Below are 25,767 nucleotides of genomic sequence, written 5' to 3'. Positions count from 1 at the left end.
GGAGGGGCAGATTCTTGGAGCTTCCCACTCTGCCGTCTCCCCTGACATCACCCAATAGTGACTGATTTTAATTTAGAAACAAGACAGAGAAAATAATTATTAATTCACAGTTCAAAGTACATGGTTTTATCAAACATGAAAAAACATCTTATCATTGTGGGTCTTGACTTTCTCATGGTCCCTCATGAGAGATTAAACAACCCAGTGATATTTGTCTGCCGTACTTAAGTTATATATCTTAAAATCTCTTTAAGAGGCATCAAGGTATAAAACATGCTGGAAACATGATGTGGAAAAAACTTAGACCTAGAAGAGTCTAGCAGGAGAGTCAGAATTGAGAAACCAAAGTAATGTTGCTAAATGAGGAGTATCTTCCAGTGCACGAAGAAAGCAAGCTAGTTCTCAGGATCAAGGAATATTTGATCAAGAGAAACATTGAGTCTGAGTGCAAAGAAGTCCCTGACCTCCCTGTACTTACTGTATGCACTCTTCACTTAGCTCAGCCACCTGCTGGCTTGTGGCATCCCCATCTTCTGGTCCTGTTTGGTCATTTAACTTGCGTATCACTTAACTTTTGCTGGGACATACATTCTTTGCTCCAGCATAATTAGATCTCTCTTGAGAACAAGAATAATTTCTTAAACATTATAATTAAGCTGAAGGAGGAGGAAGAGGGGAAGGGTGCGTTTGTCTCCTAGGGCTGCCATAACAAATTACCACAAATGTGGTGGCTCAAAACAACAAAAATTTATTTTCTAACAGTGCTGGAGACCAGAAGTCCAAACTCAAGGTGTCACTAGGGCCAAAGTCCCTCTAAAGATCTCCAAATCTTTCCTTGCATCTTCTAGCTTCTGGTGGCTCCAAGCATTTTTGGTCTTGTGGTAACATAACTTCCATCTCGGCCTCTATCTTCATATGACCTTCTCCTCTGTGTGTCTATGTATCTATCTCTCCATTCCTGTATCTTATAAGGATACCAGTCACTGGATTTAGGGCCTACCCTAAATCCACAATAATTTCACCTCAAGATCCTTAACTTAATTGCATCTATAAAACCCTATTTCCAAATAAGGTCACATTCACAGATACCAAGGTGTGGTATAATATAAAAATATATTTGGTCTGTGTCTCTGGCTCCTGGCACAGAGCTCATAAAACCCTTATGATTTCCTGAGTGATAGGAATGTCTCTTGTTCTTCATAATGAGCCCGTTTCCATCAGACTGGAGTTTATGCTAATGAAGTGGGCAGAGACTGTTGATAGCCTCAGGATGGGGCTGGTCACCAGAAAGACCAAGCGACTAGAGGGTTGGAACTTTCAGCCGCACCCATCAACCTCTAGGCAGGAAGGCTGGAGATTGAGCTCTATAAAATCTTTTAAACGATGAGATTCAGAGAGCTTCCAGGTTGGTGAACACATCATAGTGCTGGATGGGTGACACTCCCAGAGAGGGCATGGAACTCCGTGCCCCTGCCTCATACCTTGCCCCGTGCATCTCTTCCATCTGGCCGTTCCTGAATTTTATCCTTTATAATAAACCAGTAAACATCAGCAAACTGTTTTCCTGAGTGCTGTGAGCTGTTCTAGCAAATTATCAAACCTGAGGAGGGGGTCATGGGGACCTTCAATTTATACCTGATCAGTCAGAGCTTTGGGTGGCCTGACACTTGTGACTGGCATCTGAAGTGGGGAAAGTCTTGTAAGACTGAGCCCTTAACCGGTAGGATCTGCATTAACTCTGGGTAATTAGTGTCAGAATTGAATTGAATTGAATTTCTGGACACCCAGTTTTGGTGTTGAAGAATTAGAGAATTGGTTGGTGTCAGAGAAAACACCACATAAAGGGTTAGGATTTGAACATATATTTTAGGGGGTACATAATTCAATTCACCACAAAAGGGAAGGGAAAGAAGAAGCAGGATTCTTGTATTCTCACAAAATTTATACTACTGAGCACATATTAATTAAATCTATGAATCTGTAAGAAGGCAAAAGTAGAGAGGATAATGGGTGCTTCATGATAGAGACAACTTTTGCCTGGTTAGACAGGAGGTCTTTGCACAAACTTTATAGAAAAGATTGTAAGTCTTCACGGCTTACTCCACCTGCCCATCAATCCTGAGTTTACACTGCAGGTGGTCTTCTGGGAGAATGGGCAGGAAATATGAATAACATTTACCGAGGGTGAAATCTGTGAGCTGGTCGCTGGAGTTGTGACTGCTCCTAGAGCGAAGGAAGCATTCAAAGATTTGAGACCCAAATTTAAGCCCCTTGGGCTTCCCTCCTGGAACGTCCCTGCAGTTTCTCACCATTAAAAAATAAGTGATTTAGATTCATGCCAAGGTCAGGCAGCCAACCAAATGGTACCATTGTTCTCAATCTTATGAATTTTTTGTGTCATTTCTCTTCCTTTTTTAACACTACATTTTCTCTCTTTTCTTCATTTTTTTAAAAAATAATAACAAACTTTTGCTTTCACCGACATGCAATTTTATCCTGCATCAATGCCACAAGGTCGGTATCATTATTGCTATTTTACAGAGAGTGAAATGGGGCCTCAAAGAGGTAATATAAGCTTATGCAGACTTTCGGTGGTGGAGCTAGACACAGGCACTAAATCTCGTGCTTTTTCCTTGGCCCTATGATGTCTTCTTTTCTACCCCTCCTGATTCCCCTTCCTCCTTTTTCCCTATTCCACAGGCACTCACAGGCTCAGGACATGCACCCATTCCTCTAGACCCATGGTTCTCAGCACTCAAGTACCAAGACTACGCAGGGAGCTTTTTATGAAAGCTGATGACTGGGCCCCATCCCAGGCCAAGCAAATCATAACTTCCAGGGGTAGGGCCTGAACATCAGCATTTTGTCAAAGCCACCCAAGTGATCCTAATGTGCAGCCAGGATTGAGAACCACTGCTACAGACAATGTTTGCACCTCTTACTAGCCATAGAAAAGAAAATATTCACTCTTTCAAGCATAATCAAATCTTTGGAGCATGTCTTAGTAAACCTGCTGATGAAAACCTAGGACAAAGGGGCCAATAAGATGTATAGATGGCAAGTTGAGCTGACAGTTAAATGCCCCTCCCTTTCCAAATCCCACTGAAAGGATCATAGAGTTATACTAAGTAGGGAGGAAAGTCTATAACATTCATGTAAAATAAGGAAGAATGGGATCAAGGGGCTGCACACTATGAAGACATGGGCATGATTTGGTGCAGGTGAAAATAGATGGTCCAAGTGCTAACAAGAACTATTCAGAGGGCCGGCCTGGTGGTGTAGCAGTTGAGTTCATGTGCCGGGCTTCAGCAGCCCGGAGTTCGCAAGTTCAGATCCCAGGCGCACACTGACGCACCGCTTGTCAAGCCATGCTGTGGCGGTGTCCCATATAAAGTAGAGGAAGATGGGCACGGACATTAGCCCAGGGCCAATCCTCCTCAGCAAAAAGAAGATTGGCAACAGATGTCAGTTCCTGGCTAATCTTCCTCAAAAAAAAAAAAAAGAACTATTCAGTGCTGACAAAGAAAGCCATGTGGGAAGAAAGTGGGTGAAATTCCCCCCAAAGACCAGGGAAATTCTCACACTTGAATTGGAAGAGAATAGGACTGAGGGACAGTTGGTGGTGGCCAACGAGAGCAGTTTGCAACCACACCAATGCCTCAAAACAGAACTGCTGGCCGCCCTGGAGGGATCTGGGGAAGGCCACCATCAGCACCTCCACCACAAGAGGCTTCCAAGGAACCATCCAAAAAAGCAGTGAGTTCCGAAGGCAAAAAAACGCCTTCCCAGTAATTGCTACCAACTTCTCCCAGCCAAATAGATTCCTAAGCAAGGAAAATAAAACTACCAAATAAATAAAAACTTAAAATTCCCCTTTGGGACTAAGAGAAGAGGAACCAATACAATTGCTGACAAAACCAACTGAAGTTTCCAAACTGGGTAAATATAGATCTCCTTCCAAAGGAAAAAGCAAATTGAAACAAAATAAAAATCACAGAACATATGAAAAGATTTAGTACACAAAAAGAAAGAAAACATTTTTGAAGACTCAGAGCAAATGTTTATCTATAAAATAAACTTATTCCAAAAAGCAGGGGATAAATTTAACACAATCTTTTTTTTTTTTTTTTAATTTTTTGTTTATTGCAGTAACATTGGTTTATAACATTGCAAAAATTTCAGGTGTACATCATTGTACTTCTATTTCTGCATGGACTACATCATGTTCACCACCAAAATACTAATTACAACCCATCACCACACACATGTACCGAATTATCCCTTTCACCCTCCTCCCTCCCCCCTTCCCCTCTGGTAACCACCAATCCAATCTCTGTCCCTATGTGTTTGTTTATTGTTGTTATTATCTACTACTTAATGAAGGAAATCATACGGTATTTGATCTTCTCCATCTGACTTATTTCACTTTGCATTATACCCTCAATGTCCATCCATGTTGTCACAAATGCCTGGATTTCATCGTTTCTTATGGCTGAGTAGTATTCCATTGTGTATATATACCACATCTTCTTTATCCATTCGTCCCTTGATGGGCACTTAGGTTGCTTCCAAGTCTTGGCTATTGTGAATAACGCTGCAATGAACACAGGGGTGCATGTACCTTTGCAAATTGGTGTTTTCAAGTTCTTTGGATAAATACCCAGCAGTGGAATAGCTGGATCATATGGTAGTTCTATCCTTGATTTTTTGAGGAATCTCCATACTGTTTTCCATAGTGGCTGCACCAGTTTGCACTCCCACCAGCAGTGTTTGAGAGTTCCCTTTTCTCCACATCCTCTCCAACACATATTGTTTCCTGTCTTGTTAATTATAGCCATTCTGACGGGCGTGAGGTGATATCTCATTGTAGTTTTGATTTGCATTTCCCTGATAGTTAGTGATTTTGAACATCTTTTCATGTGTCTGTTGGCCATCTGTATATCTTCTTAGGAGAAATGTCTGTTCAGGTCTTTTGCCCATTTTTTAATTGGGTTGGTAGTTTTTTTGTTGTTGAGATGCATGAGTTCTTTATATATTTTGGAGATTAAGCCCTTATCAGATGTATGGTTTGCAAATATCTTCTCCCAATTGTTAGGTTGTCTTTTCGTTTTGTTGATGGTTTCCTTTGCTGTGCAGAAGCTTTTTAGTTTGATGTAGTCCCATTTGTTTATTTTTTCTATTGTTTCTCTTGCCCGGTCAGATGTGGTGTTTGAAAAGATGTTGCTAAGACCGATGTGGAAGAGCGTACTGCCTATGTTTTCTTCTAGAAGTTTCATAGTTTCAGGTCTTACATTCAAGTCTTTAATCCATTTGGAGTTAATTTTTGTGCATGGTGTAAGGTAAGGGTCTACTTTCATTTTTTTGCATGTGGCTATCCAGTTTTCCCAACACCATTTGTTGAAGAGACTTTCTTTTCCCCATTGTATGTTCTTGGCTCCTTTGTCAAAGATTAGCTGTCCATAGATGTGTGGGTTTATTTCTGGGCTTTCGATTCTATTCCATTGATCTGTGTGTCTGTTTTTGTGCCAGTACCATGCTGTTTTGGTTACTATAGCTTTGTAGTATATTTTGAAATCAGGGAGTGTGATACCTCCAGCTTTGTTCTTTTTCCTCAGGATTCCTTTACCTATTCGGGGTCTTTTGTTGTTCCATATAAATTTTAGGATTCTTTGTTCTATTTCTGTGAAAAATGTTGTTGGAACTTTGATAGGGATTGCATTGAATCTATAGATGGCTTTAGGAAGTATGGACATCTTAACTATGTTAATTCTTCCAATCCAAGAGCACGGAATATCTTTCCATTTCTTTGTGTCTTCTTCAATTTCTTTCAGAAATGTTTTATAGTTTTCGGTGTACAGATCTTTCACCTCTTTGGTTAAGTTTATTCCTAGGTATTTTATTCTTTTTGTTGCAATTGTAAATGGGATGGTATTCTTAATTTCTCTTTCTGCTACTTCATTGTTAGTGTACAGAAATGCAACTGATTTTTGTATGTTGATTTTGTATCCTGCAACTTTACCATATTCGTTTATTACTTCTAAAAGTTTTCTGGTGGATTCTTTAGGGTTTTCTATATATAAAATCATGTCATCTGCAAATAGTGACAGTTTCACTTCTTCCTTTCCAATTTGGATCCCTTTTATTTCTTTCTCTTGCCTGATTGCTCTGGCTAGGACTTCCAATACTATGTTAAATAGGAGTGGTGACAGCGGGCATCCTTGTCTGGTTCCTGTTCTTAGAGGGATAGCTTTCAGTTTTTCACCATTGAGGATCATATTAGCTGTGGGTTTGTCATATATGGTCTTTATTATGTTGAGGTACTTTCCTTCTATACCCATTTTATTCAGAGTTTTTATCATAAATGGATGCTGTATCTTGTCAAATGCTTTCTCTGCATCTATTGAGATGATCATGTGATTTTTGTTCTTCATTTTATTAATGTGGTGTATTACGTTGATTGATTTGCGAATGTTAAACCATCCCTGCATCCCTGGAATAAATCCCACTTGATCATGGTGTATAATCTTTTTAATGTATTGTTGTATGCAATTTGCTAGTATTTGCTGAGGATTTTCACATCGATGTTCATCAGTGATATTGGCCTGTAATTTTCTTTTTTTTGTGTTGTCCTTGTCTGGTTTTGGTATCAGGGTAATGTCAGCTTCGTAGAATGAATTAGGGAGCTTCCCCCTCTCCTCAATTTTTTGGAAGAGTTTGAGAACGATAGGTATTAAGTCTTCTTTGAACGTTTGGTAGAATTCACCAGGGAAGCCATCTGGTCCTGGACTTTTATTTTTGGGGAGGTTTTTGATTACTGTTTCGATCTCCTTACTGGTGATTGGTTTATTCAAATTCTCTACTTCTTCTTGATCCAGTTTTGGAAGGTTGTATGATTCTAAGAATTTATCCATTTCTTCCGGATTGTCGAATTGGTTGGCATATAGCTTTTCATAGTATTCTCTTATAATTTGTATTTCTGAGGTGTCTGTTGTAACCTCTCCTCTTTCATTTCTGATTTTACTTATTTGTGCCTTCTCTCTTTTTTTCTTGGTGAGTCTAGCTAAAGGTTTGTCTATTTTGTTGATCTTTTCAAAGAACCAGCTCTCGGTTCTATTAACCTAGGTTATTAACCTAGGTTATTAACCTAAACAAAAACTATTGTTTTTTTAGTCTCTATTTCATTTATTTCTGCTCTGATTTTTATTATTTCCCTTCTTCTACTGATTTTGGGCTTTGTTTGTTCTTCTTTTTCCAGTTCCTTTAGGTGCATTGTTAGATTGTTTATTTGAGATTTTTCTTGTTTGTTGAGATAGGCCTGTATCGCTACAAACTTCCCTCTTAGAACCGCTTTTGCTGTATCCCATAAATTCTGGCATGTCGTATTTTCATTTTCATTTGTCTCCAGGTATTTTTTGATTTCTTCTTTGATTTCTTCGTTAACCCAGTCGTTGTTCAGTAGCATTTTGTTTAATCTCCATGTATTTGTGGCTTTTCTGATTTTCTTCCTATAGTTGATTTCTAGTTTCATACCATTGTGGTCAGAAAAGATGGTTGGTATTATTTCAATCTTCTTAAATTTATGGAGACTTGTTTTGTGGCCTAATATGTGATCAATCCTGGAGAATGTCCCATGTGCATTTGAAAAGAATGTGTATTCTTCAGTTTTTGGATGGAATGCTCTGTATATATCTACTAGGTCCATCTGTTCTAGTGTGTCGTTTAAGGCCAATGTTTCCTTATTGATCTTCTGTTTGGATGATCTATCCATTGGTGTAAGTGGAGTGTTAAAGTCCCCTACTATTATTGTGTTACTGTCTATTTCTGTTTTTATGTCTGTTAATAATTGCTTTATATATTTAGGTGCACCTACATTGGGTGCGTAGATATTTACAAGAAAACATTTTTGAAGACTCAGAGCAAATGTTTATCTACAAAATAAACTTATTCCAAAAAGCAGGGGATAAATTTAACACAATCTTTAATTTGGATCTTCAACAATGTTGAAAGGACATTATGGAGAATAGTAATAAAGAGGAAGCAATTGATAAATATTCCTGTGGTGAAAATCATGCTCACTAGAATTTTTTTAAATCAACCTTAACCTGGGCAGTATAGCAGATTAAAATTTCCAAAGATGGCAGTCTCTTAAACCACACGCTCATATGCAGTGTGACCTTCCTCTTCCATCAAGAGGAGGAGTCTATTTCTTCACATCCTTGAATCTGGGCAGGGGGCGAAGGGAGCTCTGTGACTTCTCTGACCAATAGAATATGTTGGAAGTGACAGTGGGCCAGCTCTGATCATAGCTGGTCTGGCAGCTTTTGCTTCCTGCCCATTGGAATTCAGCAGCCACGTAAAAGGTGTGCCCACCCTGAGACCACTATGCTGTGAGAAGCCCAAGCCACACCGAGAGACCCTGGAGAGTGAGACACCACAGAGAGAGAGGAAGCGAGACTGAGAGAGGCCATGCCTTGGGAGTGAGAAGCCAGCATGGAAGTGGACCCTCCATCCCAGCTGCACCAGCTGAGGCCAGCTGATCAGAGATACACCACCCAGCTGAGCTACCAAATTCCTGACCCTAAATATCATGAGCAAAATAAAATGAGCCACAAAGTTTTGGGGTAGTTTGTTAAACAGAAATAGATAGCAGTCAGAGGCAGCCAACAGCAGCCTGGGGCACCATACAGAAGCGGGTGGATTTGGTGAATGTACACTTGCTGAATGTTGAAATCCCAAGCCCTCCTCCCCACCTCAGCCCCCAGGCCACCAGGATATTACCCTTCAGGCAGGAGACGGGCAGATTCTCCTCTGGGAATTCTGACCAGCTGTAGCAGAAAGGCCAAAAGCAACTCACTTGGGAACTCGCACAGCCACCCTAGCTCCCTTTCAGTAGGATCCTGCCCACAGGCACACAGCCTCCAGCTTTCAGTCCCCACCCTGAACTTGTGCAAACAATCCAGGATTACTAGACATCCAAAGCCTTTAGTATGAACCAAAGACACCAAACACACAGATGAAAGAGGATTTAGAGGAAACAGAGATTATGAGGGGGAAAGAAATCTAAAAAGCAAAATGATCATTACTGTTCTTGGAGAAGGAGATATAGGAAAAGTTATTGCACCCGTAAAACAAGAACAGGATGTTATTAAAAAGAAAAAGTAGTCAAAGAACAAAAAAGGGCTTTTGGAAATTAATTATATGATAGTATAAGTGAATAATTCAGGAGAAAGGTTGGAAGATAAGCTGAGGAAACTTTTTAGAAAGGAGAGAAAAAGACCGAGATGGAAAATAGAAAAGATAAGAAAATTAGAGGACCAGTGCAGACCAAAACTTACCTGTTTCATCAAATAACAAAGAGTTCCAAAGAGAAAGAACAGAGAAAATGGAGAGGGGGAAATCACCAGTAAAGTAATTCAAAGGAACTTCCCAGAATTGAAGGGCATGACCCACACCAGGTCAAATCATCATGAAACCTCACAACATTGGTGAGAAAAAGAAGATTCTGCAAGGAAAGAGAGAGATTGAGAAAAAGATCACATACAAATGATAAGAAATCTAATGATGTCTTAGAACTTCTCAATAGCAACACAGGGAGCTAAAAGACAATAGTGCAATGCCTTCCAAATTCTGAAAAATTATCTCCATTTTGGGCTTATCTATCCAGACAAACTAGGAGTCAAGGGCATGTACAGAATGAAGACATTTTCAAACATATGAAAAATTAATCTCCTACACACTTTTTCTTAGGAAACTATAGGAGAGTGTGTTTCATAAAACAAAGAAATGAACCAAGAAAGAAGAAGATATGAGATCCAGGAAACGGGTTTCAACATAGTAGAACAATAAAGGGAATTCTGAGGATGTTAGTGAAGAAAGATCACAGAATGACAGCAACCAGTCCAGACAAGAGCCCCTCAGAGGACTCCAGAAGATGAAGAGAACAGAATGTCTGATGTGAACGCACACGTCAAGAGGAGATCTAGAACACTGGCATAGAATCAGGGGTTGATAACTGTAACGCAAATCAAATAAATAAACAAAACAACTATAATCCAAGGCAGTGCTCTCCAGTAGGAACAAAGTGTGAATGAACCCCATACATAATTTTAAATTTATTAGTAATCACATTTTAAAAAGAAAGAGCTAAAATTACTTAATATCAATAATATATTTTATTTAACCCAATATATCTAAAATATTATTTCAACATAAAATTAATGAGATGTTTTATATTCTTTTTTCATACTAATTTTTGAGATCCAGTATGTATTTTGCATTTATAGCCCATCTCAACTTGCACACTAAAATTTCTCAGAAATATTTGATTATACCTGTATTCAGTTTTCATTAAATTTGCAGTTGAAAAAGTTACTCACATACCAAAGGTGTTCCAAACATCCTTAAAATTTTTCCAAAAGCTGTCAGTTTTTTAATTTATGTGTAAAATAATTAAATTTAAATACTATTTAAAAATTAATTCCTTAGTCGCGCTACCCACATTTCAAGTATGCAGCCACGTGTGCCTAGTGGATATTGTATTGGATAGCTAAGATCCAGAGAGATCAAAAAGTTATTTGGAAAAGGAAAAATAATCATAGTTACTACACGGCTCAGCTTCGAATAACATACTCTGAATATACATTTAATCAAAATTATAATATTACCTCCATTGGGAAGATGGGATTGGGAAATGTTCATTGTATTAAGGAAGGAAGAGGAAAGAAAGCTAAATCCTAGATGCCTGGAACTGAACAATTAAAAAGTAGCAGCAGAAACACAGCAGTAAACACAAAAGCAATCTATCAACATAGCTCCAAGTGACTGCCTCTGAGTAAGGAGAAATGGAGGGGAAAGAGGCTTGGGACTCCCGTTTTTCTTGACAAACCTCACAGTATTGGTTGACTCTTTAAACTCATGCACGTATGATTTTCATTTTTAAAAAGATCTTGAAAAACGATCACTGGAAAGTCTGTCCACGAATGCGTGGAGCGAGAATTTTCTACGTAATATTGCGAGTGTAGGATTGTCACTTTAAAACGTAACCCGTCAGTGGTCGTATGGAAGGAGGAGAAGCTGGGAGGCAGTCCAAGTATACGAGGGAAAATAAAGAGAAAGGGTATGCGCGGTGGCAGATGCCTCCTCCTGGCCGCGTCCCAAATCCCACTCTCAAGTGCCCACCCCTGAGCAGGCGCAGGAGAGGCTCTGAAGAAGTGACACAAAATGGCTTCCTGAGGATCCCGAGGGGACAGATGAGCTGGGGGAGGGGAAGCACAGTTCTCAGGAGATGAACGCACACAGGCCACAGAGTAAGTGTGCAGTGTATCCCACTTTCTCCACACCTCACACCTGCCGCCTTCTCTGGGGTCTGAATACTCCAGTGGTCCCATCGGCAGACCCAAGACCTCCTCCCCTCCTCCAAGCCAAGCCCTACCATCCTTCAGGGCCACTGCAGGGCTTCTTTCTCCATTCAATCTTCCCTGACTTCTCCTGTCCTCACCAACTAGCTTCTTCTTCTTTTTTTTTTAATCTCATGCAACTCATGTGGTTTGTCTCACACCGTTTGGGCCTTAATTATAAATTGTTTTGAATTGCACACTGTTATTCACATATAATTTCCAAGCTGCATGATAAAACTAAAGACAATAGCATATGCTTCTGCACGCCCATCAGATCTAGCACAGAAGTAAACCCACAGTATAGGTTTAAAGAGTATTTGATGACTGATTGTTGATAGTGATATTATCTATGCATTTAAGCATTTCTACAGTATCTCTTATCAGAGAAACTATGGCATTTTATAGGTAGGTAGATCAATGAGAGAGAATTTTTATACATACAAATTCAGGTACAGAGCTGAGTTCATTGTTCCTTCATTTTGTGGCACAATATTATAATTGGTCAGTACAAAACCTCTCCCTTCTTTAATTTTATTAGAATTTTTTCCTTTTCTCCTCAATCCTCAAGACCTGTCTGTCTCCTTCCTCTCTTCCCACCCAACAGACACCCATCTAATGTATTAGGAATTTGCCCTTGGAAATGTACCTACCTTAAAAATAGAGTGTTGTTTGTATGTGTATGCTTTTCTTAACTTTATTAAAATGGTATCATGCCATAGATCTTGTTCTCTTTCTTACTTTTTCATTTAACACTCTTTTTAAAGGACTGTGGTCATCTATTGCTTCAATTGCTGCATGGTATTCCACCACAAGCTTCTATCACATTTCATCTATCCACTCTCCAAATGATGGCTACCTATGTTGCCTCCAACTCCATGGGACCCAGAATAATGCTATGAGGAACATCCTTACACGTTTGTTTCCGTATGGACGTCTGTAAGTGTTTCTCTGGCATATATTGGGATTGCTGTGTCATGGAATATAAAAATATGTAATTTGGCTAAGTATTTTTGAATTGCTGTCCAGAATGGCTACACCCATCTCACCTCTACCAGCTGTACATGAGAATTCACTGCTGTGTAATTCAGAAACAGCTGTCAAATACAATGTGACAGAAACAGCTTTGGGAGCACAGTTGAGCACCTCAGAAGATAAGTCTTGCAATGATTCTCGTCATCTCCATGAAAAGGAGAGGACAGAAGACAGATGCTGTTGCTTGCGGGTGCATTTACTTGGACCACATCCCTTTAATGTAGAGACAGGAATAATCTCTGTTTAAGAGATGCTGCTTACCCACTCTCCCCATTCTCTGCTTCTGACTCTTGGCTGTATTAGTTAGGGCACAACCTATTTTAGACAGCTTTTTTGATTCATATCTCAAAAGGTTTCTAATTTGGGAAAAGAAAGAAAGAGGGAAAGAGAAATAAGAAAGCGCTAATTAAGAATACCTGAACCCAAAGTTTCTTAAACAGTAGAAACACCCTCACAGACAATTAGTTAGAAGTAACATGGCTCTGAGGTTGACGTCTGTTCCCTACCAACTGGGGAATTGATGAACCCCTTTGCCAGGTGCGGCTGGGTGAAATGCCACTGTCTTTTCCTGCCCGCGTCCTCGTGTTTCATCACCCAGGGTCTGCCTGGTCCCAGCAGCATGGAGGTCTTTTGTTTTCACTCTTCCTGCCCTCCATCGGGAGGGCTACCTCACCGTGGCTCCTCTGAGTACCCCTCTGCCATCATCTGTCCTCCTCAAGTGTGTCCTGTGCCCTCCACATGCCCACGTTTGAGCTGGAAGATCAGACATGTCAGGCACCCTTTTCCCACTTTGCCTCCACTGCCGAATCTAGAGAGCTGGGCAGCGGGATGGCAGATCAGACGTGGAGACAGAGGAGGACCAAGCACCCGAGAAAGGGCTGAGAGCCTTTTCCCACCTGGGCCCCAAACCCCACATGCCCCTCAGCTTCCTTTCCCAGATTCCCACCATCTGGGTCCACCTATGAATTGACAAACTCCTGTTGGTCACATCTGGTTTAAGAGAAAGAAACAAGGAGTTAGGAGACCTAAACTAATAGGCAGCACTTGGCACGCACAATAGAAGCAGCTGCTGTTTATAGCCCTTTTTTAGGGTGGCCTCAAGCTGGACCTCACACTTCCCTCCCTGACTTTCCCCTGTGGGGCATTGTTTTACACAGAGCATCTGGAACCTCACAATCTTGCAGCTCAAGGAAAAAAAAAAAACGAATCCCATGAATCTATGAAACTCTAATGAACTCCCTTCCTGGGAAAACTTCCCAGACTCACTCCTGGCTTATCTCTTATGGTGAGGCAGGTCCATACAGCTCCTAACTCCTCACTTTCTCTATCCATTAAATGGGAATATAAGGATCAGCCAGTTGGCTATTCAGTAAAAATGCTCCCCCATGAAGCCTTTTTCCAAATAACAGCCTATGAGATTTGAACTACTTCCAATTTCTTAACTGGGGGAAAAACAGGGTGAATTCAGGTTGTCAGGTCAAGACCAACATCACACTGCATAGGAGGCAAGTTGCAACGCCCTTCCCAGGCCCATCCTGCTTGGTATTGTTATCTGTGAGTCTTTTCTGACCCCAGGGCTTCCTTCCCCAGTCTTGTCCCCATAGAAACAAGCATGGAGCTGGCAGGCTCCGAGGAGGCTCTGCGCGTACCATCTGACTCCACCAGCGCCCTTCCAATACCCACTCCTGATTTCCGACGCCTGAGCTGGCTCCGTTGGGCAAGGTGGCGCCTAATTACCTCCCTTCTGTTTTTTTCCCTCCTTTCTTCTCTTGTCCTCTCCCCTCCCCACCCCCTTAGAGGACAGCTTTTCCAAGACATAACACACAGGCACACACCTGGCATGGTGCGATAGGGAGGCTCACCATGGATACCGGGCTACCATTCCCACTCCGGCAGCGGCTCCTGGGAATAAGTAACTATCTCCAGAATGCTACAAACTCCAGATGTGCACCGACCGGTGCCTTGAGACCTGGCTTCCTTGTCTCATTATGCCTATTTTTTTCACAAGTTTCATCTATGCATAGCAAGCCTTCAGAAGGGGAAAAAAATGGGACATGGTAATCTTCCTTTTAATATGCTACCACATGCCAGTCCTGAACAGCTGTGCACACACGACACGTTGCACTGGACATGAAATATAGCCCAGGACCATTTTTTAAGCATTCATTCCCAGGGCTTACAAAACACATTTACTTGGAGGGAGGTCACACAGTCTTCCTTCTGCATAAAAAGGTGGCTTTGAAATAGGTACAGCCATCTGGAAACAGCCTCCTCTGCCATTGATATGTAAAATGCACATATTACACCATCTTGCTCGGGACTGTGCAGCAGGAGGCTGAGACACACACAGGCCCATAATTGTTTAAATATACAGCCTCCAGTTCTCCGTAGTGCTTACCTTGCTCTGAAAAACCATTTGCCAGCAGCCTAGGTGACTCTGGACAGGCTGGGGAAGCAATTTGCTCACAGGGGCATTCATCTGTGTGCAGGAGGAGTGTCCTGGAGTCCAGATTTTGGGGGAAATTACTCGAACACTCTCCAGTGCTGCTCCAGGCTTGCTAACAAGAAAGAAAATGTCCAGAGCATAACTGGGAGTAAACGGCAAACACCCCATTGAAATAATGACCTCTGCTCTCATGCTCATTATAGACAGGCATTTGCCTCCCTCCCTAGAAGACTTAGATCCAACTTTTAATAACTGATTTTGTCAGGCATTTAAAGGAAAACAGCAATGGGTCCTATATCGAACATTGATGTCCATGTAGTCAGGGGGATGTACGTTTATTAACATTTGTTCCTTAAAATGAGTACCCCCCTGCAAGACTTTCACTGTGCAGACCTTATCCAAATAAATTCTTAACCCCTGAAGCTATTTAACTTTTGTGTTGTTTTTTCTATTTTTTATTTCCTAGCCTTGTTTTTCATTTCTATTTTTTCAAATGTATACATCCTAAGAATAACATAAATCAGCTGCCTTAAAATTTAAAATGCCATCCCAAAGCCAGACACTCTCCCAAAAGAAATCCCGGAAAGAATCCAGAGCCTGGAGTCACTCAAAGGGTTAAGCTGTGAAATGCACAAATAGCAGCGCTCCAGCTACCGGGAGAGGAGAGGGAGCCGACTGGAAGGAGGAGATCACGCTAGGTCAGCCTGTCCTTTACATTGTGAAGAGCTTGAAAGGGGCTAATAAACCCAGCAGCCTATGGCAAAGGTAATTTATTTTATATTCCTAGTCATCACATGCAATATTTTTTGGAGAAGGAGAGCAAATATAATTCAAAGAAAGTGATAAACAATAAAAAAAAAAAAACAATATCTCGTGATGCTTCCACCCGCAAGTTAAGGGAACACGTGCCCTTCTCTGCTTTTGTGGTGCATTTCTCATCCTGTTTGTGCATCAACATCTTCAAAGTGCCTAAGTGGCTGGGGGGAGGGGGATGGTGGCTCTGCCTAGCCTGGGGTCAGCGGTCCTTCTTGGGGGAGACACAAACCCCCTGACATTAGCAGCTCCCAGGTGTGGGCACACATTTCTGCAGACACCTCTCAGTCCCACCCCCTGGAAGACATCCACTTGACTTATGAATCGGCTCTGCCTGGGAGTAATTACTAAATGGACAACTCTCCAGCTGATTTCCTGAGCCCACATGGAGGACAGCTTCTCTCTAGTTCCAAATGAGAGGCTGGGCCCATTCTGCTCCTGTCTCGCACTTGCCACATTTTACGTGGATGAGGTCATTGCACTGCAGATGAGGTAACGGCGCAGGCTGCCCGTGAGCTGGAGAGGTTACCATATGACCATCCGTGTCAACACAGTGAGGGCCCCGTGGGGCCTCCTGACAGCTGGGTTCTGCTGCTCGCAACGGAGGGCTGGGAGTCACAGGACTCCTGGAGCTCGTCCGACCTCTTAAAGGAGCCAAATCTCACATGAGTTCCTATCACACCCACCTCAGACACTGGTCCACCAGCCTCAGGTCAGAGCAACATCCTCAAGGGAGGAGTGCAGGCTGGTTCTGTGACAGGTTTGCACAGGGACATAGATGAATACATAACACTGCCCCTTAAAAGAGGACCTTTCCAAGGCAGAAAGACATTGTAGACTGAGGGGTGTGTGGTGCTCTGCAAACCCAGCTCTAAACCTCTCTGCACTCAGCTGGTAGGGGGGGTTCCAACATTTGGACATTTGGACACATCTCCTGATTGTCTCTAAGTTAGAAACATGGCTGGAAAAGAAGCATTTTTTTTAAAACAAAAAATTAAACAATTTTTTTAAGCTCTTCTAAACTACAGAATGATAGACTGCATTTCTAGGTGTAGAGTTGTCCTGTTCAGGTGTTCCAGAATCCCAAGATATTCAAAGCCAGAAAGTTCTTTCCAGGGTCAAGTCAGACTAACTAAATTCTGTATCTATCTCACTCGTTCCTCATTTATTCCTTTTTTACTGAGCCCTCCCATGTACCAAGCACTATATGGAACACTGGGAATATTGTGGGAAATAAGAGGTTGGTCTCCACACTCGTGGAGCTCACACACCAGCAGACAATTACAACTCCCCCCAGCAGTAATCTACGAATGATTACAATAAAGGAGGACGTGTGCATGGAGGGGAAATGTAAGAGCCATGAGCACAGAGGGCATCTTAAGGAAGACCTCCCTGAGAGCCTCATGAAGCTGAGACCAGAGCACGAGAGTCACAATAATAGCACAGCAGTAGCAAAGAGGCATCGTGGGGCCTGTCACAGGTCTTGTAACGACCTGTGAGGTAAGTGCACTGTGATCCGCCATTTTACAGATGCTCACGCAGCTTAAGAGAAGTTAAGTAAACAGCCCAAGGAAGTGGTAGAATCAGGATTTGAACCAAGGGGCGGGACCCCAGAGCCTGCATTCTCTAATTGCTCTGCCCCAGACACAGTCAAAGGGACACCAAAACAAGCAGAGCCTCGTGAGCCAAGTGCGGGGCCTGTGCCCTGCCAACAACACAAGCAGCTGACTAACGGGAAGGGTGGGAAGACCCTGGTAGAAGAGAGCTAGGTGATGGGGAGAACATTCTGGAAAGAGCAACATATATGTAGGCCCGTGTGCATGTGCGTGTGCACACATACATGAGAGAGAGAAAGAGAGGAGGACTTTGCAAGCCATACTAAAGAACTTGAACTTTTTCCCAAGGGTGGTAGGGAGTCATTGAAGGACTTTAGGCAGATTAACAAGATGATCAGATTTGTTTGTTTGTAATGTTGCTCTGGCTGCAGTGTGGAAAATGGATTGGAGAGCAGTGAAGGGCATGTTGGAATAACGGAAGTGAGAAATAACAGCCAGGACTGAGAAGGAGCCATGAGCATAGAACCAATGCAGGAGGTTGAGTTCTACACAGGAGGCAGAATCAGCAGAGCTTGGTAACTGATTGGATGTGGGGTGGTGTGTGGGTGGGAAGAGGGAGGAAGATGTTTTGTGATGGAGCTGCGTCAGAGGATGTGGAAGATTGGGTTTAGAGATGCTCATTAGGCACTCAGACATGCATATCTCCAGCTCAAGAACAAGATCTGATCTGAAGATAGAGGTTTGGGGTCATCAACAGATACAAGGCGACCGAACCTTGGAAGTTGCTGAGCATGACTGAGTTGTCACTAATACTCCATTTCTTTAACTGGGTCTTTTGATACTTGTAGAAAGGCACATTCTCCCCCTTTGGAATATAAGCTACATGAGGACAGGGACATATTTTATCTTGTTCTCCATTTGTTCCTCAGTGCATGGCATATGGATTGTAGAAAATGTTCCATAGAGATTGTGGAATAAAAGACCTGAAGGATAACTCTTTCTAAAGTAAGGTCATAAAAATAATACAGGCAGGGAATTTTAAAAGTTTTAAAGCATACCAAAGAATTTAAAATTTAAATTCTCCCTCAAACCCTCACCCTTCAGACATACTACGTAAAACGAAATGAGTGTATGCAGAGGGCATGGTCCTCCCAGCCTTCTTTAGCTGGTATGCATGCTTCTATAGAGTCAGGTTTATAGCATTTACTTTCTGTCCTTAAGTACATTTGGGTCTTTCTAGCTTTGTCAACGTAAGTTGAATCTAAAACTTTAAACCCCAAAACAACATCTATACTACTGTTATTGCATAAATATCATCCACTGCTACACTGAGTAATATGGCCGAACTCACAGAAAAGTCAGTGTACCAATTGGACTGAATGTCACTAAACTCGTGCTGCCAGAGGACAATGTTCACACAGCAAGATCAAATGCATTCTCTTTTCTTAAATTGTATCAACTGCTCTAAATCACGCTATATTTCAGCTCACTTCATATTTGAACTATACATTTCTTATAAAATTTTTGTTTTTCTCATAATTTCTAATGCCTTTCTTTTTTTCTGATTAACAGAAGACATATACACTCATTGTGAAAATCTTCCAAGTTCTTCGTGATATAATGTGTGTAATGGAACTCCCTTTCTTATTAAGGACATTCTTTATTGGGCCCTCTGCTTTCCTGTGCTAATTTGGACCAATTGTGGTCTAAGACGGCTGCTCAGCTATCACTGCAGAGTTCCTTTTCATTATACTCCTGGGTTAGGTTCACTGTTTCTCAGAGTCCCATTTTTCTCTTTCTTTGAGACTTTTTTGTTTTGATTTTGCTATTTTGCTACTATATAGAAAATTATATTTTGCTATTTTGTTTTGATTTTGCTACTGTATCTCAACTACACTAGGATTCTCTCTGACCCAACAAAATACCAACAATGGGGGCCGGCTTGGTGGCGCAGTGGTTAAGTGCACGCGCTCTGCTTCTGCGGCCCAGGGTTCACAGGTTCGGATCCCGGGCACACACTGAGGCACCACTTGTCAAGCCATGCTGTGGCGGCGTCCAATATAAAGGAGAGGAAGATGGGCATGGATGTTAGCCCAGGGCCAGTCTTCCTCAGCAAAAAAAAAAAAAAAAATGATTCTATTTTATAGACTCTGCACTGGTTTGCACAACATTTTGTGACAAGTGCTCTGTGTTTAATGCTCCCCTCCGCTCCCCACCTCAGATCTTTACAGAGCTTGTCTCTTTATACATTCAAGTCAGGTTTAAATGTTGCCTCCTCACTGAGTGCCCCTTTCCTACCATCCGATTGAAACAAACGAAAACAATCTCCCAGTCATTCTCTATTAAAAGGACTTCTGTCATTTTCAACACAGCACTCTCCTTTCCTAACATTTTCTGGTTTTATGCACTTATTTATTTTCTGTTCCTCCCCATTAAAATGCCAGGTTCAAGAGAGCAGGATTTTTTCTGTCTTTTCCACCTGCAAACCTCAGCCCCTAGAGCAGTGAGAGGCATGTGGAAGAGGCTCAACAAACATGGCTGAAAGAACTTCTAGAAGCCCATGTTCATATATAACACCTCAATTTTTCTACTCTATCCTCTGACATGAGAGAAGAGAGGTCAGATTCTTGCTAACCCGAGGCTGTAAGCTCTCAAGTGGAAGAGGACCTATAAATCAGTGCAACAAGATGCTAAAGGACTGGGGAAGATGCTTAAGGAAATAGATGGCTGTCATTTAGCTAACTTCCAGGTTTTGTTGAGCCAAAAGGGTACGTAAGCTAAAAGGGGGAGATAAATTGTTGGGTTTTGCTATTAGAAATACAGAAGACTAGATATTTTGAAAATTCTTCCATTGCAAAAAAAAAAAAATTGAGATGCTGCATAAATTGCAATATTAAATGAATTGATTAACTCTCAAGATAATAAGGGAAATTCCCAAAAACATAAAGTAAAATAAAACAAAACAAAATAAGCCATGAGCTAAAAAGTAAGAAAATTCAGGAGCTGGAGCTGTTCAGGAAACAAATGCCTATACCAGGACTTTGGAGCAGGAATTGGCAAACCACAACACACGAGCCAACCACTTGCTTTTGTGAATAAAGTTTTATTGGCACACACCCACTTATTTATGTATTCTCTATGGCTGCTTTTGTGCTTCAAAAGCATAGTTAAGCAGTTGTAACAGGGACCATACAGCCTACAAGCCTAAAACATTTATTCTCTGATCCTTTAGGAAAAACTCTTAACGGTTGTGTAGGGAAATGGGGTCTTTGGGCCTGTACAAAGTAGAGGGTGGAACCTGAGACTCACTTAAAGTTTGAACCTTCAAAGGGGCTCAGTCTCCAGGAAAAGGGGAGACTGGAAAAACACACCTGCTGGCAAAACAACTCAGAGGAAAATCTATCTGTTTCTGCCATAGCTCCAGGTGGAAAATGTTACCAATAATAGCAATAATAATAAAAATAAAAAGTAAGAATGATATCCTCCCCTGGGAATTTGTACCTATGGGCCTGCTGTCACATGAGTCTCAGGTTCAAATTTTCACTACCCACCTAATCTTGAAAACCTCAAAGAAAATAAAGTGATCCCAGGTTGATAACGCCTGTGTGCCTGGCAAAGGGAAATGCAAATCCTCTCCAGAGCAAAGCCTTCTTCCGAGTCACACGAGGATTCCCACAGTTTAAGTTCAATTAAATATAAGTTTAAGAAAAGAGAAAAAATTTACCAAACCACAAAGTAACCAACCACTATAAGTGAGAGTCAACAGAAACAACAAGCATGATTTAAAGCCCCTAGAATTCAAATATTAGAGTTAGCAGATATAGAACATTAAATAACTATATTAAAAACGTCAAAAGAAATAAAAGGAAAATGAACAAGGAAAAAGAGGACTATCAAAAATGACCAGATTTGACAAAGAACCAAACACAACTTATAGAAATAAAAATAAAACTATATATAATTAAAGCCATATGTATATATTAAAATATATGTATATGTCTGGATATATATACTAATGGATAGGTGAAACAGAAAAATAAACATAGATGAAGAGAAGATTAGTGAACTGAAGACCGATCTGAAGAAAACACTTGGAAGACAGCACAAAAAGATAATAGAAAACAGAAAGAGGAAAGGAGGAAAGAATGAGACTTTCTAACATACATCCAAACAGAGTTACACAAGAGAGAATGGGAAGAATAAGGGAGAGACCCTGTTTAAAGAGATAAAAGCTAAGAAAATGCCAGAACTAAAAAGAGACATGAATCTTCAGAGACAGGAAATATAAACATATCCCGGGCAGGGTAAATTTTTAAAAAATGATTACACACACTAGGTACACCATGTAAAACTGTAAAACACCAAAGCCAAAGAGAAAATCTTGAAAGTAACAAGAAAGAAAAGACAGATCACCTATCACAGAATGACAGCAGACTTCCAACAGAAACAATGAAGCCAAAAGATGGTGGAACCATACCTTCAAAGGCTGAAAAAGATTAACTGTCAATCTAGAACTGTGCTTTCAGAAATATTATCGTTCAAGAATGATAAGAAAATAGGGCTGGCCCCATGGCATAGCGGTTAAGTGTGCACGCTCTGCTGCTGGCGGCCTGGGTTTGGATCCCGGGCGCGCACCGATGCACCACTTGTCAGGCCACGCTGTGGCGGCGTCCCACATAAAGTGGAGGAAGATCAGCACGGATGTTAGCTCAGGGCCAGTCTTCCTCAGCAAAAAGAGGAGGATTGGCATGGATGTTAGCTCAGGGCTGATCTTCCTCAGAAAAAAAAAAAAAAGAATGATAAGAAAATAAAAACATTTGACCAAACAAAAACTAAGACAGTTTACCATTAACAGACTCTTATCAAATGAACATCTAAAGAATGAACATCTAGAAAAACAAAATTTTCTAAAAGCATCTAAAAGGATGCTCTGGAATAGAACAAGAAATGCTGAGCTGAATTGCTTAGGAAACTAGGATTTTGAGGCAAGAGAAGAAAGGGAGACAAGAAAGCTAGCAAAAAAAAAAAAAAGATGTACTTTGTGGAAGTCAAAAGAAATGCCTAATAGGATGTTTTATTGTTTTTGCAGTGTAGAATTTTTTTTGAATTCTTCTTCCTGAATTCCCACAATATCCTCAGTAAAATATATACTTTTATTAAGTATTTTGTGGAGCTGAATCTATTTCTTAAGAGAGGACTAAAAGCCAGATACATGTTCAGTGAGTATTTGAGGCAAGAATTGGAATTCAGGCATGTTCTTGTGGGCACAACCTAAGCATTTTCTAGGGGAATCTAGTGGTATTATTTCCATAGTGCACTATCATAGCTTTTTTCTCCATCCCACTCATCATAAGCACAAGGGATTCCTCACCAGGTTGGACTATGGAGTAAAGAAGGTGCCCTTCTTATCTCAAATGGAAAGTTAGGGCAGCACACCCATTTCCACTAAGGGCAGGCTTCAGTCTTGTTGATGACAGGTTCCAAGCACAATCCTAGGCAAAAAGGGAAATTGAGAAAGGAACATTAACTGAGTACTCACATGACCAGGCACTGCTCTTTTTGCATATTATGTCATTTAACCCTCACATATAAGGTACATGTGGCCTACAAGGCGTGTGGCCGTTGCATGGTGGGATGTGGGCATGGAGAAGGGGACAGCCACAGTGAGACAGGCCCTACGAGCTTGGAAATAAGTTTGTACCTAATAAAAACACTGTAAAATCAACACATAATGGATGTGACCAACGATCTAAGAAGTTTTCCAATTAGAGGCAACCTGTTGCCTAAATCAGGGGTCAGCAAACTACAGCCTACAGGCCAAATCCAGCCTATACCTGATTGATTTTCACACTTGTTAATGGTTGAAAAAAGGGATGAAAGAAAAAAAATATTTTGTGATAAGTGAAAATTATATGAAACTTAAATTTTGGTATCCATAAAATTTTATTGGAATTCAGGCATGTTTATTCATTTACATATAGTTTATGGCTGCTTTTGCCTCATAGTGGCAGAGTTGAGTATTTGCAACAGAGATAACAGGATAAGAAGGGATGAGTAGGATGCAAGGAAAGAGGTTGGGACTATCACTTCAGAAGAAACAGTGCCCATGTGGCAACAAATGTCCCCATCACCTCATCTGACATGCCCCAAAGCCCCCCCTTCTGTTGCTGCTGCTCTTTTTTCTTTCTGCCCAAAATATTTGCTCTCAGTCTCTTTACAGAAAGAGTTTGCCAACTCCTGGTCTAATTGATGGAATTAACATATTTAAAAGAAAAAATGTAATAATCAGAAATGTCAGTGGGTGTTTAAGGGAAAAAAAGTCAAGGAAATAAAAGCCAGATGTACCCGTCCAAGCACTAACTTAATGAGGTTAGCTTGACAAAACCCAGGGTTAGCAAGTCCTGGTAGAACCTTTTGCAAAAATGGATGTGTGGAGCTAAAATAGTGTATCAATAGTTGTTACAGCACCATTTATTGAGCACATCTATGTGCCAGACATTGTGCTTTGCACTTTACGAATATTATCTAATTTAACACTCAAAACAAGATTATGAGTTAGGTGGGCTATTTCCATTTCAGAAGTGAAAAATATGAGATTCAGAGAGGTTAGATGGCTTTCCCAAGTCCATACAGGGAGGAAGTGGGAGAGCTGGAGTCCTGGACCATCTGACTCCAAAGCTCCCAGCCACTATACAGTAATTAATACTCTAATGTTATATCCACCAAGGAAATGCCTACTGGTCATCACTGCATCTGTAGCATCTAGCCCAAAGCCTAGTATATCTTAGGTGATCAGAATCATTTGTTGAACACTTGAAAGAGCCCATGTTCACCCAGCAAGGTTTTGTTGTTGTTATTGTTTATTCTTGTTGAAATTTTTTATCATTGTTATTAGTTAGGTGTTTGTTGTAGTTTGGCTTCCCATGTCGTTGCCTCCATGGAAAGAATGCACTGGATGGAGAACTCAGGACTCCAGCCCCTTGCCTCCTCACTCTATCCCACTATCAAGTAAAATAAAAATGAAGTTTAATTTATACAGGAGTCATTTATGAAGTTTGTTAGTGTAAGTCAATCCCTGATCCACTCTTGGGTGATAACAAAATCAAGACTTTGAGCCTGCAAAGCTGTGGGGACCAAGCCCTGTTGACACATCAGCACGTGTGGACCTTCGGGGCCACCACATGACAGCCTGTCTCGCTGTGCATTGCTGTGAGGCCCCAACAGTGGGACTAAGAAACAAAAGATCCAAGTGTCAAGGTGACTTGCTAGTAGGAGCAAAACTGGGACTCTAAACCAGATCTTTCTAACTCTAGATCCGACACTATTTCCTTCCACCATACGTTCTCTTTTGTATGACAAGATATTTGCAATCTTCCACTTTCTTTAATTACTCAAGAAATCCATATTCATTTTAGGAAAAAGTTAACACAGTAAATTAGAAAAAAGAAAAAAATTCCACTTAATCCTTCTCCCAGAGATGACCTATCAATAGTCTGGGTTATATTTTTCCACATTCTTTCTTATGCATGCACGTTTTAACCAAAAATGCAATTATACTGTCTTATTATCTGCTTTGGCCTCTAATAGAGTGTGAATACCTTATGATAACCTAGACATATATACAATCATTTTAAATGATATTATCATGTTTTATTGTGTTGACATGCCATAATTTATTTAACCAAAATATTTTTGTGTCTGTGTGTGTATGAGGAACATCAGCCCTGAGCTAACATCTGATGCCAATCCTCCTCTTTTTTGCTGGGGAAGATTGGCCCTGGGCTAACATCTGTGCCCCTCTTCCTCTACTTTATATGGGACGCCGCCACAGCATGGCTTGACAAGTGGTGCATATGTATGCGCCCAGGATCCGAACCTGCGAACCCCGGGCCACCGCAGCGGAGGGTGAGCACTTAACCACCGCGCCACCGGGCGGCCCCCAAAAACTCACTCTTAGATAACTGAGCTTGTGCTGGGTTCCAGGTTACGGTCTCATGTGTCCACCTTCTTCTCAGTAAGCAACTCTCCCTGAACGCCAGCCCTAATCCTCACTTGATCTGTCTCAAATGCCAGTATTAAATCCTGCACTGTTAGCTTTTCAGCGATGAAAATCACAACTTTTTCCTCCATCTCTGATTTCAGAATCAGTTCAAAGTAGACACAGTTGTTCAAAATAGCAACTTTATTACTAGTACGTCTGAATCGGATACCACAGTTTAGAAATGGCCACAGTTTACACCTGAAGACAGCCCAAACCATCGCCTTATACCCTACGATCTACAACAAGCAGCCGGCCCGGCCTTTCGGCCCCTGGAGCAAGGAGAGGGTGGAACCCGTTATATGTGGGCTAACAAATTTTTGAGAAAGCTAAGATGCCATGCTCACTTCTCACCACCTCACCAATCAGAGGGAAACACCCCCCACACCCGGGCTAAGGAAGGCATGAGGAAGGCATGAGGAAAGAGGCTGGGTCATTCCAGCAGAAGCAGTGCCCGCACTTGATGAAAGACAAACATCGATGCCC

The 25,767-nt window shown here is 41.3% G+C and overlaps 1 long non-coding RNA gene across 1 annotated transcript in view; it reads right to left on the bottom strand.

Annotated features, from left to right (window-relative positions):
- The window catches only part of LOC131396661 (uncharacterized), a 32,299-nt gene extending 9,621 nt beyond the window's left edge, over nt 1–22,678 (bottom strand). The window contains exon 1 of the long non-coding RNA XR_009216608.1: nt 22,615–22,678. This is a non-coding gene — a long non-coding RNA (uncharacterized LOC131396661). The remainder of the gene's footprint in view (nt 1–22,614) is intronic.
- Between the last annotated feature and the right edge of the window lie 3,089 nt (nt 22,679–25,767).

Source organism: Diceros bicornis, chromosome 33 (assembly GCF_020826845.1).
Source record: "Diceros bicornis minor isolate mBicDic1 chromosome 33, mDicBic1.mat.cur, whole genome shotgun sequence".
NCBI lineage: Eukaryota > Metazoa > Chordata > Mammalia > Perissodactyla > Rhinocerotidae > Diceros > Diceros bicornis.
This window is presented reverse-complemented; position numbering and strand designations above follow the sequence as displayed.